The sequence below is a fragment of the Phaethon lepturus genome, unplaced genomic scaffold (genome assembly GCF_000687285.1).
Source record: "Phaethon lepturus isolate BGI_N335 unplaced genomic scaffold, ASM68728v1 scaffold798, whole genome shotgun sequence".
Lineage (NCBI taxonomy): Eukaryota > Metazoa > Chordata > Aves > Phaethontiformes > Phaethontidae > Phaethon > Phaethon lepturus.
In genome coordinates, this window is record NW_010556683.1 from 3,062 (window position 1) to 13,292 (window position 10,231).

The window sequence follows — 10,231 nt, forward strand, 5'->3', positions numbered from 1 at the left end:
CAAATGAGAACGGCCAGCTCATCTTTCTTTGGAGAACAGACATTTTCTTCTGCCTGGAGAATTCCTATTTACAGCTAAATATAGCATTTAAGGAAAAACCTCATAAACTCTGGACCCTTTTTGCTTTGGCTGTGGAGCTGTTGACCACTGGGAAGCATAAATGACATCAGTCAGAGCCACGCTTAGACAAAGATGGGTTCTACAATGCTAAATACATTATTAAATAATAATAATAAGCCAGTAATAAGGACATCCCAGACTTGGCAAACTGGTTGCCCCAAATCAGATCCCTATTTATAAAATACTGATATAATTAAGTTATATTAATTATACATGATATTAAGTTAAACCATGCTTATAAAACTACCTATTGGTAACTTAGTCATACATACATGTCATTCATATATAAAGTAATAAAAGCTATATATGTATAACATTTATATATATATTCATATATGTTGAGAAATTTATAAAATATATACATATAAAAAGCCTCTCACCTCCCAGTGATAATGTAAAGCACTCAAATATGTTAATGATGACCATCCCTAGGAAAGCTAGCGTTAAATAATTGTTCTGTAAGAGGAACAAATCACTCAGAGTGTAATATGGAGGCTACAAAGAGAAAACAGACCAGCTGCCTTTTCACGGAACACCGTGGAGCACTTGCATGGGAGGGTGCACGGGGTTCTGTGAAAAATTGTACTTCATAGGGTAATTAAAGTTATTATGCATATTAATTTTGCCTAGTCAGGTTTAAATTTGGCACTTCTCGGCACATTTGAATTTACAATGCTCGTAGCATTCTTTTATGGCTAAAAAAAAGGGCGGCGGGTTTTGGGTTAATTATGGGCCAAATGCTGCTGTTTCAGTCCGCCCTTGGGAAAACAAGAAGAGGTTGGGAAAATGGGTTCAGGTGGTTCCTTTTCCTCTTCCCGTCATAGCAGCTTCCCACATGAATGACAGTTTGTTACTTTGCCCAAGCCCTTCCTCCCAAACAAATCAAAAATAAAGCCCAAGCCCTCAAGAGGCAGATGTGCAAAACCCGTGACCGCAGGTGCTCTCCTGGATGCAGCCAGTGATTTCTCATAAGGCACGAACGGTGAGCTCCTGTAAATGGGGATGAAGAAAGGGGCATAGGCGCTGCTCGAACATCTCCGTCGTGTGTGTTCGCGTGCACGTCGTCGTACTGAAAGCAGACATGCTGTGCCACCAGCTGGGCTGCCTTCCCGGGGAAGCGTAGTGGAATAGCTGTCACTCGGGATGTGCCGAGGTTCCGTGCAAGGGATATGTGGTCTTGCAAGTGACCACTTGACCTTTTCCAAAAACTGTGGTCTCAGCCTCCTGAAGTGTATTGTTATAAGTGAACTGCCACTTGTTTGGTGAGCAATAGAACGGAGCAGACTAGTCAAATTAATTTTGCTTTGTTTTGCTCTTGAGAATTTGTTTTGCAAACTCAAATTTGACTAATGAGCCCAGTTAAAAAAATAATTTGTGGATGTTTTACACAAACACTTTTTCACTTGTGCTTTGTGAAAACTGTGGGCCCTCTCTAGGAGAAAATGGGAGACCTGGTTACCCGGGATATGGAGAAGGTTGAGGTACTCAATGACTTTTTTGGCTCAGGCAAGTGCTAGAGCCACACTGCCCAAGTTGCAGAAGGCAAAGGCAGGGACTAGGAAATTAAGAACAGCCCACTGTCGGAGAAGATCAGATTCGAGACCATCTGAGGAACCTGAAGGTATACAAGTCCATGGGACCTGATGAGATGCATCCACAGGTCCTGAGGGAACTGGCAGATGAAGTTGCTAAGCCACTATCCATCAAATTTGAGAAGTCACGGCACTCCGGTGAAGTTCCCACTGACTGGAAAAGGGGAGACATAACCCCCATTTTTAAAGACAGAAAAAAGGAAGTTCTGGGAAACTACAGGCCAGTCAGTCTCACCTCTGTGCCCGGCAAGATCATGGAGCAGATCCTCCTGGAACCTATGCTAAGGCACATGGAAAATAAGGAGGTGATTGGTGACAGCCAGCATGGCTTCACTAAGGGCAAATCACACTTGACAAATTTGGTGGCCTTCTATGACAGGGTTACAGCATTGGTGGATAAGGGAAGAGCAACTGACGTCATCTACCTTGACTTGTGCAAAGCATTTTTCACTGTCCCACACGACATCCTTGTCTCTAAATTGGAAAGACATGGATTTGGTGGACGGACCACTCGGTGGATCAGGAGTTGCCTGGATGGTCGCACTCAAAGAGATGTGGTCAATGGCTCAATGTCCAAGTGGGGACCAGTGACAAGTGGTGTTTCTCAGGGCTCGGTATTGGGACCGGCACTGTTTAACATCTTTGTCTGTGACATGGACAGTGGGATTGAGTGCACCCAGAGCAAGTTTGCTGATGACACCAAGCTGTGTGGTGCAGCTGACATGCTGGAGGGAAGGGATACCATCCAGAGGGACCTGGACAGGCTTGAGAGGTGGGCCTGTGAGAACGTCATGAAGTTCAACAAGGCCATGTGCAAGGTCCTGCACATGGGTTGGGGCAATCCCAGGCACAAATACAGGCTAGGCAGAGGAAGGGATGGAAAGCAGCCTTGAGGAGAAGGCCTCGGGGGTTTTGGCTGATGAGAAGCTCAACATGAGCTGGCCACGTGCGCTTGCAGCCCAGAAGCCAACAGTATCCTGGGCTGCATCAAAAGAAGCGTAGCCAGCAGGTGGAGGGAGGTGATTCTGCCCCTCTACTCCACTCTGGGGAAACCCCACCTGGAGTCCTGTGTTCAGGTCTGGGGCCCTCAACATAAGAAGGACATGGACCTGTTGAAGCAAGTCCAGAGGAGGACCACGGAGATGATCAGAAGGCTGGAGCACCTCTCCTATGAAGACAGGCTGAGAGAGTTGGCGTTGTTCAGCCTGGAGAAGAAAAGGTTTGGGAAAGACCTTATACATCCTTCCAGTACCTGAAGGGAGCCTACAAGAAAGCTGGAGAGGGACATTTTATAAGGGCATGTACTGATAGGAGAAGGGCTAATGGCTTTAAACTGAAAGCGGGTAAATTTAGATTAGATACAAGGAAGAAATTCTTCACTATGAGGGTGGTGAGGCACTGGAACGGATTTCACGGAGAAGTTGAGGATGCCCCGTCCCTGGAAGTGTTCAAGGCTGGACTGGACGGGGCTTTGAGCAACCTGGTATAGCAGAAGGTGTCCCTGCCCATGGCAGGGGGGATGGAACTAGATGATCTTTAAGTTCCCTTCCAACCCAAACCTTTCTATGATTCCATGATACATCCTGTGATTCTGTTTTGCTAGGCACTTGGATGTGTTTTACCCTGCCCTCAGCTTCAGTTTTAATGATGCTGCCAATCAACAACTTTGTGTTTCAGAGCCAATAATGCCATTAAGATGCATGAAGAGTACTTTTTCCTTAGAGATAATTTCAGGCAGCCTGCAAACCCGTATATCAATGCACTGGTTACACTGCTTACATTTTCAAGACAACATCAAGAAAATCGTAGTGATGGGAAGGAGGGGAAGTGGGAATTCTTGAGCACCAGGCTGCACACAGACCTCTGCAGCAAGGTCTGCACCTGTGAAGTACTTCAGGAGCCGCTCATACCTTTCCTAGGATTACTTGCAAAATGTTTCTGCTAATTTCGATTATAGCAGAATCTTTTCCTCGACAAAATATCTAGTGAGTTAGGCAGTGAATGCTGGGATGCTGGCAGGGCATGTAGCTATTTAAAGGCTTTTTCACATCTGTTTTCACAGGCAAACACTATTAAATTGTAACAATAACCGCATGCGTTTTGCTGGTAAGCAATCAATTTCCATGAAAGATACAAAAGCTTCCACTGAAATGGGCTAGAAATCCAGATCCCTTAAAATCTGAGTCCACATTCTAAACACCATGCTCTAGGCATTGGTGTAAACGCTGCTTCTTGAGGGACTCAGTGTGTGCTTTTATTAGGTTACTCATAAGCACCACCAGCAGACAGAGTCAGATGTGTGTAACCCCACACATTTTATGTCTGGTGCAAACTCAAAACATATCCTGTGGTCCAGAAAAAAACACTCCTGTTTCCCCCTCTCCTGCCAGCGGCTCACCAGCAACAAGCCTTCACAGACTCTCCTAAAAAATAGCGCCTGATGGCTGGACGCCCCTGCTCAGCAGAAATGCCCCACGTGCTGGGGCTCCCCGAGCTGCCTGAGCCCCGAAGACCATGCAAGGCAGTGCCCCGAGAAGTGTCCCTGGCAGTGTCCCCCCAAACTCCTACACCGATAACATCTGGGTGTAAACCTCAGAGACCCTCACCAAGGAAGGGTACAGACAGACCTTATTCTGGTCTTCCGTGCCGGTCTCCGGCAAAGGGTGTCCACTGCGCCATCCCTGTAACTGGCTGGGACAGAGCAACACAGGGAGACTCGCCTCTAATCTGGAAGGCTGTCGAGAACACTGAAAAGCACTTTCTGATACTTCGTAACCTCGTTTAGGCTTTGTTGGTGCTCAAAGGCAGCCTTGAAAAGCCTTTTCTTTGAGTAACTGTTTGTTTTTTTCCCCGATGTACAAATCTCTGTCATGCCCGGGCTCTCCCAACTCAGCCGACGCCCTGGGAGATTCGTGAGCAAGCCAAAGGCATCTTTTTGGTGTTACGGCTTCTGCCCTGGCTGAGAGGCTCCCATCCGGGACGTCGGCAGTGACGGTGCACGGCCAGGAGCGCGCCTGGCTCCCCCAGGAGCGCCGCTCCAGTGGTGAGAAGTTTCAGGCAAGTGGAACGGGGGAGCTTGAGACAAGACCACACGGGACAGCGTGGCTACCTCTTCCGCAAGAGCTGAAGGGAAGGGTGAAGAAGTTGGGACCTGTGCTTATGGAAATGATGGAGCCAGGCAAGCGAAGGCTGCAGGGCACGCACGTGTGTATTCTTCCCTGTCACGGTTTTGGCATCCACAGAATATATGCTCGTGATTTGCTTATTCCAAGTGTCGTAGACAAAGCAGTCCTGCATAATTATGTGAGCTGCATTCACGTCTTTCTTTTCTGAATTGCACCTGCCTTAAGATTGTCTCATTTCTGTTCCTTCCAGCCCCAACTTCAACATTTCCAGGGTGCATTTCCAAGAAGGCTGTAGCATTTCCCTCTCAAAATATCAAGTTTGGATCAGCCCAGCTGCTACCATGATCTTTCATTAATATCTTCCCCAAACGTTGTTCGTGTGCCAAACCATCCCTCAGCAAACCTACAGAAAATGCCCACCTGACTCTCAGCATTCGGTTTTAAGGAGCGAAGAGATGCACGTCCAGCTTGCGGCCTCTCCCCTGGGTGCTCTCCCAGCCACTGCTTTTAGACACCTCCCCATACCTGGGCAAGCTCTCACCTCTGAGAAGCCGAGCCTACCACGAAACAATACCTGCCGCTATACCAAATTTAATCCAGGAGTTTGCAAGGCACATGCAGGAGCCGAGCCCCGGCGTGGCACGACAGCCCATCCTTGAGGGTGGCAGCACTGGGAAGTGAGATGCCAGCAGATGGGACAGGCCAACGTGGTACACACCGACGCCTCTGCGGGACTCCGGGTCCAACAGGTTTTGCTTACAAGTCCCTCCTCCTACCCCTTAGTTGATGTTTTTGCAGAATCCTTCTCTGTCTCTCTTTCTTCTCCCCCTTGTTGTTGCTGATGGCAAAGGCTGTGAAGCCAGAAAAAGTCTCACCCAAATCCGCACTGGTCACGTTGAAGTGATGCCCCGGCCAACTCCAGCAGATGCTGTCAGCAAGCTCCACTGGGATCAGAGATTGGTTCTTCAGAAGTGTTTCTGTTAAGTTTGCAGAATGAAAAGAAGTTCACCTCTCCTTCTACACTTGAAGAGCTTTTGCTACACAGCTGATGGAAAGCGAAGTCTCCAGCTGCGTTGTTATTAATGCCAGCAAATACGGCTGAAAATACACAGGGCTCATATTCATTGCTTGTAGCTTATATTACCCATTAGAATTATAATGCTGTCAAAGTAATATTCTCCATTTACATCAGCTCTAGCATTGTACCTCGAGTACATACTATAAGCTATCAAAATGCCGTGGCCCATAATGAGCACAAAGGTGCCACCTTTATTTAGACACCTTTCAGAGCAGTAGTGCTAGGTCACTAATGCTATTTAGAATTGCTTCTCAGGGTAATTGGTACATCTTTTCTTCCTAAAGTGCTGCGCTTTAATCTGTTCACTCTCTAATCTCAGCTCCTTACAAACAGCCACAGAAATATTTGTATTTCCAGAACATAAAGGACAATAAATCAAGAGTGAAGTTCCTGCTTGATTCTGACTTTCGACAGTAACAAACATTAACAAGCAAGCATTTCAACAGCATCTCCAGGCTGAGCAGATATCTTGCCAATTGCTTTGCAGTATGTTTGGTTATAGGCACAGCAACACATAAGTAAAGGAGAAACGGCAGAGCAGTAACCCTGGGACTGCTTTTGTAAATAAACATGGAGTTTACACCATTCCTCAAAGAATAGCTGTGGTAGGGCTTACGTTTGTTTCTGCTGAAACATACTGTACACTAGTTTACTAGGAATTGCAGAATTAGGACGTTTCCCCCCAGTTATTAAAATCAGGTAATACTGAATTATACAACATGTATATCTAAAGATGTACATGTACACCTGTGTGTTAGTGATTTTTTTCCTCTTCCTATCTACTAAGCTAATTTAGTCTGAAGCATTTTGTTCAACTGTTTTCAAAATAACTCAGGTTTTCACTCATACCATCCTTTCTTCTAAACTTGCTATGCCGGCAAGAAGCACTGCATAGGCAGGTGCTCCTTCTTCCAAGGACCTCTGTTGAATTCCAGTCCCCTATTTTTGAGGTCATGGGACCTACGCAACAACAGGCTGGGGTCATATATTTTGCATGACAAATTTCATTTCACTCCCTGAAGCCAGGGCTTTACAAGGTATTTGGGAGTCAGCAAAAAGCCCAGAAACCAATGTTTAAAAAGTGGCTTAGTAGCCAGCGAGCTGCAGAACTGAAGACGGGACATAAAGTCATCTAACACCGACATTCCTCTGCAGAGCTCCACGAACACAACTCACATAAAGCAAAGGATCTGTCCACAAGTCTTCTCCTCCATTTTTCAGGTTGATAACGCCTTACACTGTTCAAGAAGAGACATCTGGAGGTCCCTACCTCACCATCTAGTTTGACACTACAGTCCTGCAACAACAAATCTGAAGATACTTTAGTTCTTTGGAGAGTACCACTGAAGTTAACAGGACTCCGTAAACACAAAGTAGAAAACCTCTCTGAGCCTGGTGGCCTACATGGGATGGGACAATAACTTGCCTTAAAAGAGCCTACATCTGTAGGAATCCTAAATCTCCCAGGAGAGATCTGCTTAGATGTCACTGGCAACATGTTCTATACCTCTTAAGGTACAGATTCTGCCTTTTAACCTGCTCCCTGAACAAAGCCATACCTGTTGCAAAGGACCGACCATCGGAGGGTGACTCATGCCGCGCACGATCGCGGCCAGGAAAAAACCCGTGTCCGTAAACAAACTAAACGTGCAAACCTAGGAGAGAGGGATATTACGACTCATGCTCAATAGTCAGATCACTCTCTATACTTTCCATAAATATTTACCTTAGCAACAATTGGCTAAGCTATTAGCATGCCAAGCAGAGCTCTCACGCGACGAAGTACAGGTTTCCAGCGTGTATGCTGCAGGAGGTATTTGGCGGAGTGAAAAGCACGGCTGTGTGTTTAACGCATGTCCTCATAATACGCTCAATTGAAAGGCTTATTTAAGGCTTCAGCCTTTCATTCCAGACCTCCCCAGCTGTCACAATTGTCACATCAGCAGTAGGGTAATGTTTATTCTGTTTTGGGTGATAAATCAGGCCCTAAAAGAGAATTCTTGCATTTGCTATCTATTATCTTTTATCCAGAGAGTAGGAATTAGATAAGGAATCAGCTTCTAATGTAGTTTTTTTATTACCAACTCAAATTTAACATGGTGAAAACCTACCTGCGAAAAGGATATGAAAGGTGTTCACCCAAACTGTGTGTTCCAAGGAACCTGATTTCACTTTGCTTAATGCCTCTGAGATTAATAAAACGTTAGATTTTAGATTCCAGAATTGACTGTTCTCTCTCTTTGTAGGTACGTACACACTGGAATATTAATTAGGTCTCAGTTCATCTAGAATATGTCTCAATTCCACATCCTACATGTGAATACACCCACTGCTGGCTTTTGCAGCAGAGAGAGATAATATTTATTTATACTAAATCTTGTAGGTTAAAAGAACCAGAAGTTTGTTAAAATATGTTTGCGTTTGCAGATTTTCCTCAAACAAGTGTTTCTCCCATGCAAAAAGATTCACGAACATGTAGATTTACAAATCAATGAATTGTACTTTCAGTGTATAATTAGGCAGTGGAAACGGAGGTCACTGAGCAGCATAAGAAACGCTCAGTATCCAGTTCTGAAATGAGACGATAGCTCAAGTTTTTCTCCCATCGTCTTCTAACCAGAGTTGTACAGAGCACAGCTGAATCCGCTCCTGTGCTGAGCCACTTACCCTTCTAGTGTTAATACTTGAGGGTTTACTGCTTTAGTCACAGCTCCTGTTCACCGCAGATTTAAATACATCAGAAAATAAAAAGTGCGCAACATTCCACCAGCATGTACCCCAGTCTGCTGGTCATCAAGGGAGGAAGCTACAGGACCTTTGGCTTCCTCAAAGTTCCCCACTACCATGTTAGAAACCCAGCTGACCCATCCTGCTGCTGGGGACAGACCTGCTTGGAGATGAGAACCAGAGGTCCACTCAGCCCACGCTTCTACAATACTCCAGTGTCGGATGCCAGGGACGACAGAGGGAGGTGAAAAAGCACAGGCTCGTATGTCTGCTCTGTCCTGCTGGCTCAAGACTACTACCCTTGCCACTGCCCCCCACCTCCTGGGACTTCCCTGGCAGCTGAAGGCTGCTCACTGTTTTCTATCACCCACCCCTCTGGTGAACCTCTTCTGCGGGCTCTTCCTTTACTCCTTGACCTCGATCAGCATTAGGAGTCTCTCAGCAGAAACCCTCTGTCCATGGCTCCCGTTTGTGAAAGTCTGCTTTGAATTAACAGAAACAATCATGGATTAGAACAGCTTTTTAAAGACATGAACCAAGAGGTCAGCAGAACTCAAGAGTGGACGGTTAACCCTCACTGCAGAGTGACACATCACTTGAAAAATGAAATTAAGCCTAACATTAGGTATACGTGACTTTAGAAATGAGGCTTTTTTAAAAAATACTAAGCAAAGTTTTCAGATAAATACAGTAGATTGACAGGTAAGTGTAAAGCAAGGAGAAAACTCATGCCTCTCTTCCTTCAGACCCAAACATGGCACGCTGGTGCAATTTTAATCAAAAATGCATTGAACATATCTGTGGTTTCAGCCACATCTGAAGCACGATGAGACACCAGTTATTTCAGCCGCTGGCAGGATGCAGATATTAGTAGTGAACTTTTGCTTTTCACTTTAACTATATCCGTGGTTCTGTATTTCAAGACACTTGTGGTTTAAGAGGGAAGCCAGGTTAGTCGCTGCGCTCTCCAGTGTGCTTGCTCCTCCGTATGTAAGAAAGTGATGTCATTATCCTTCTTAACATGGTGTCAGACATCCTTTGACACCTGAGACAGCCTAGCAAAAATGGCTTGTAAGAAGTTATTTTACATACCTTCGTTACCTGCCACTTGGTTGTCAGCCAGAAAGACGCATAAAACCATTTTGCTGAACCAGCTTTAGTCACAACATTGTGAGAATACACCAAAGCTAATACATGTGTCCTTACTGCTGGCTGCAGAGAGCTCACAGCTCGTTAACAGCTAAACAGTTTTTATAATCCTTAAAATCATTGTGGATTACAAATGCTTTTCTTTTTCTAAAGCCATGAGTGACCTACAGGATGGCAGCCGCGCGAGTTTTCTAAAAATACCTTCAAGGCAAGCTGGGCAGCAGAGATTGTATTACAGGGCTTCTTTCAAGGTCACTTGCAAGATCTATGCTTGCAATGGCTTCAGTATCCGTGTTTCAGTTTTGTCTCTGGCAGTGTTGGGAGTGTGTTTTGCAAAAACCCATCAGCATCCATGCATAGCCATCAGCTCCAAGCAGTTATAAATTACATTCTCAGAAAATGGTATTATATTCTTGTTCTCGCCAGTGATCAGCATCCTG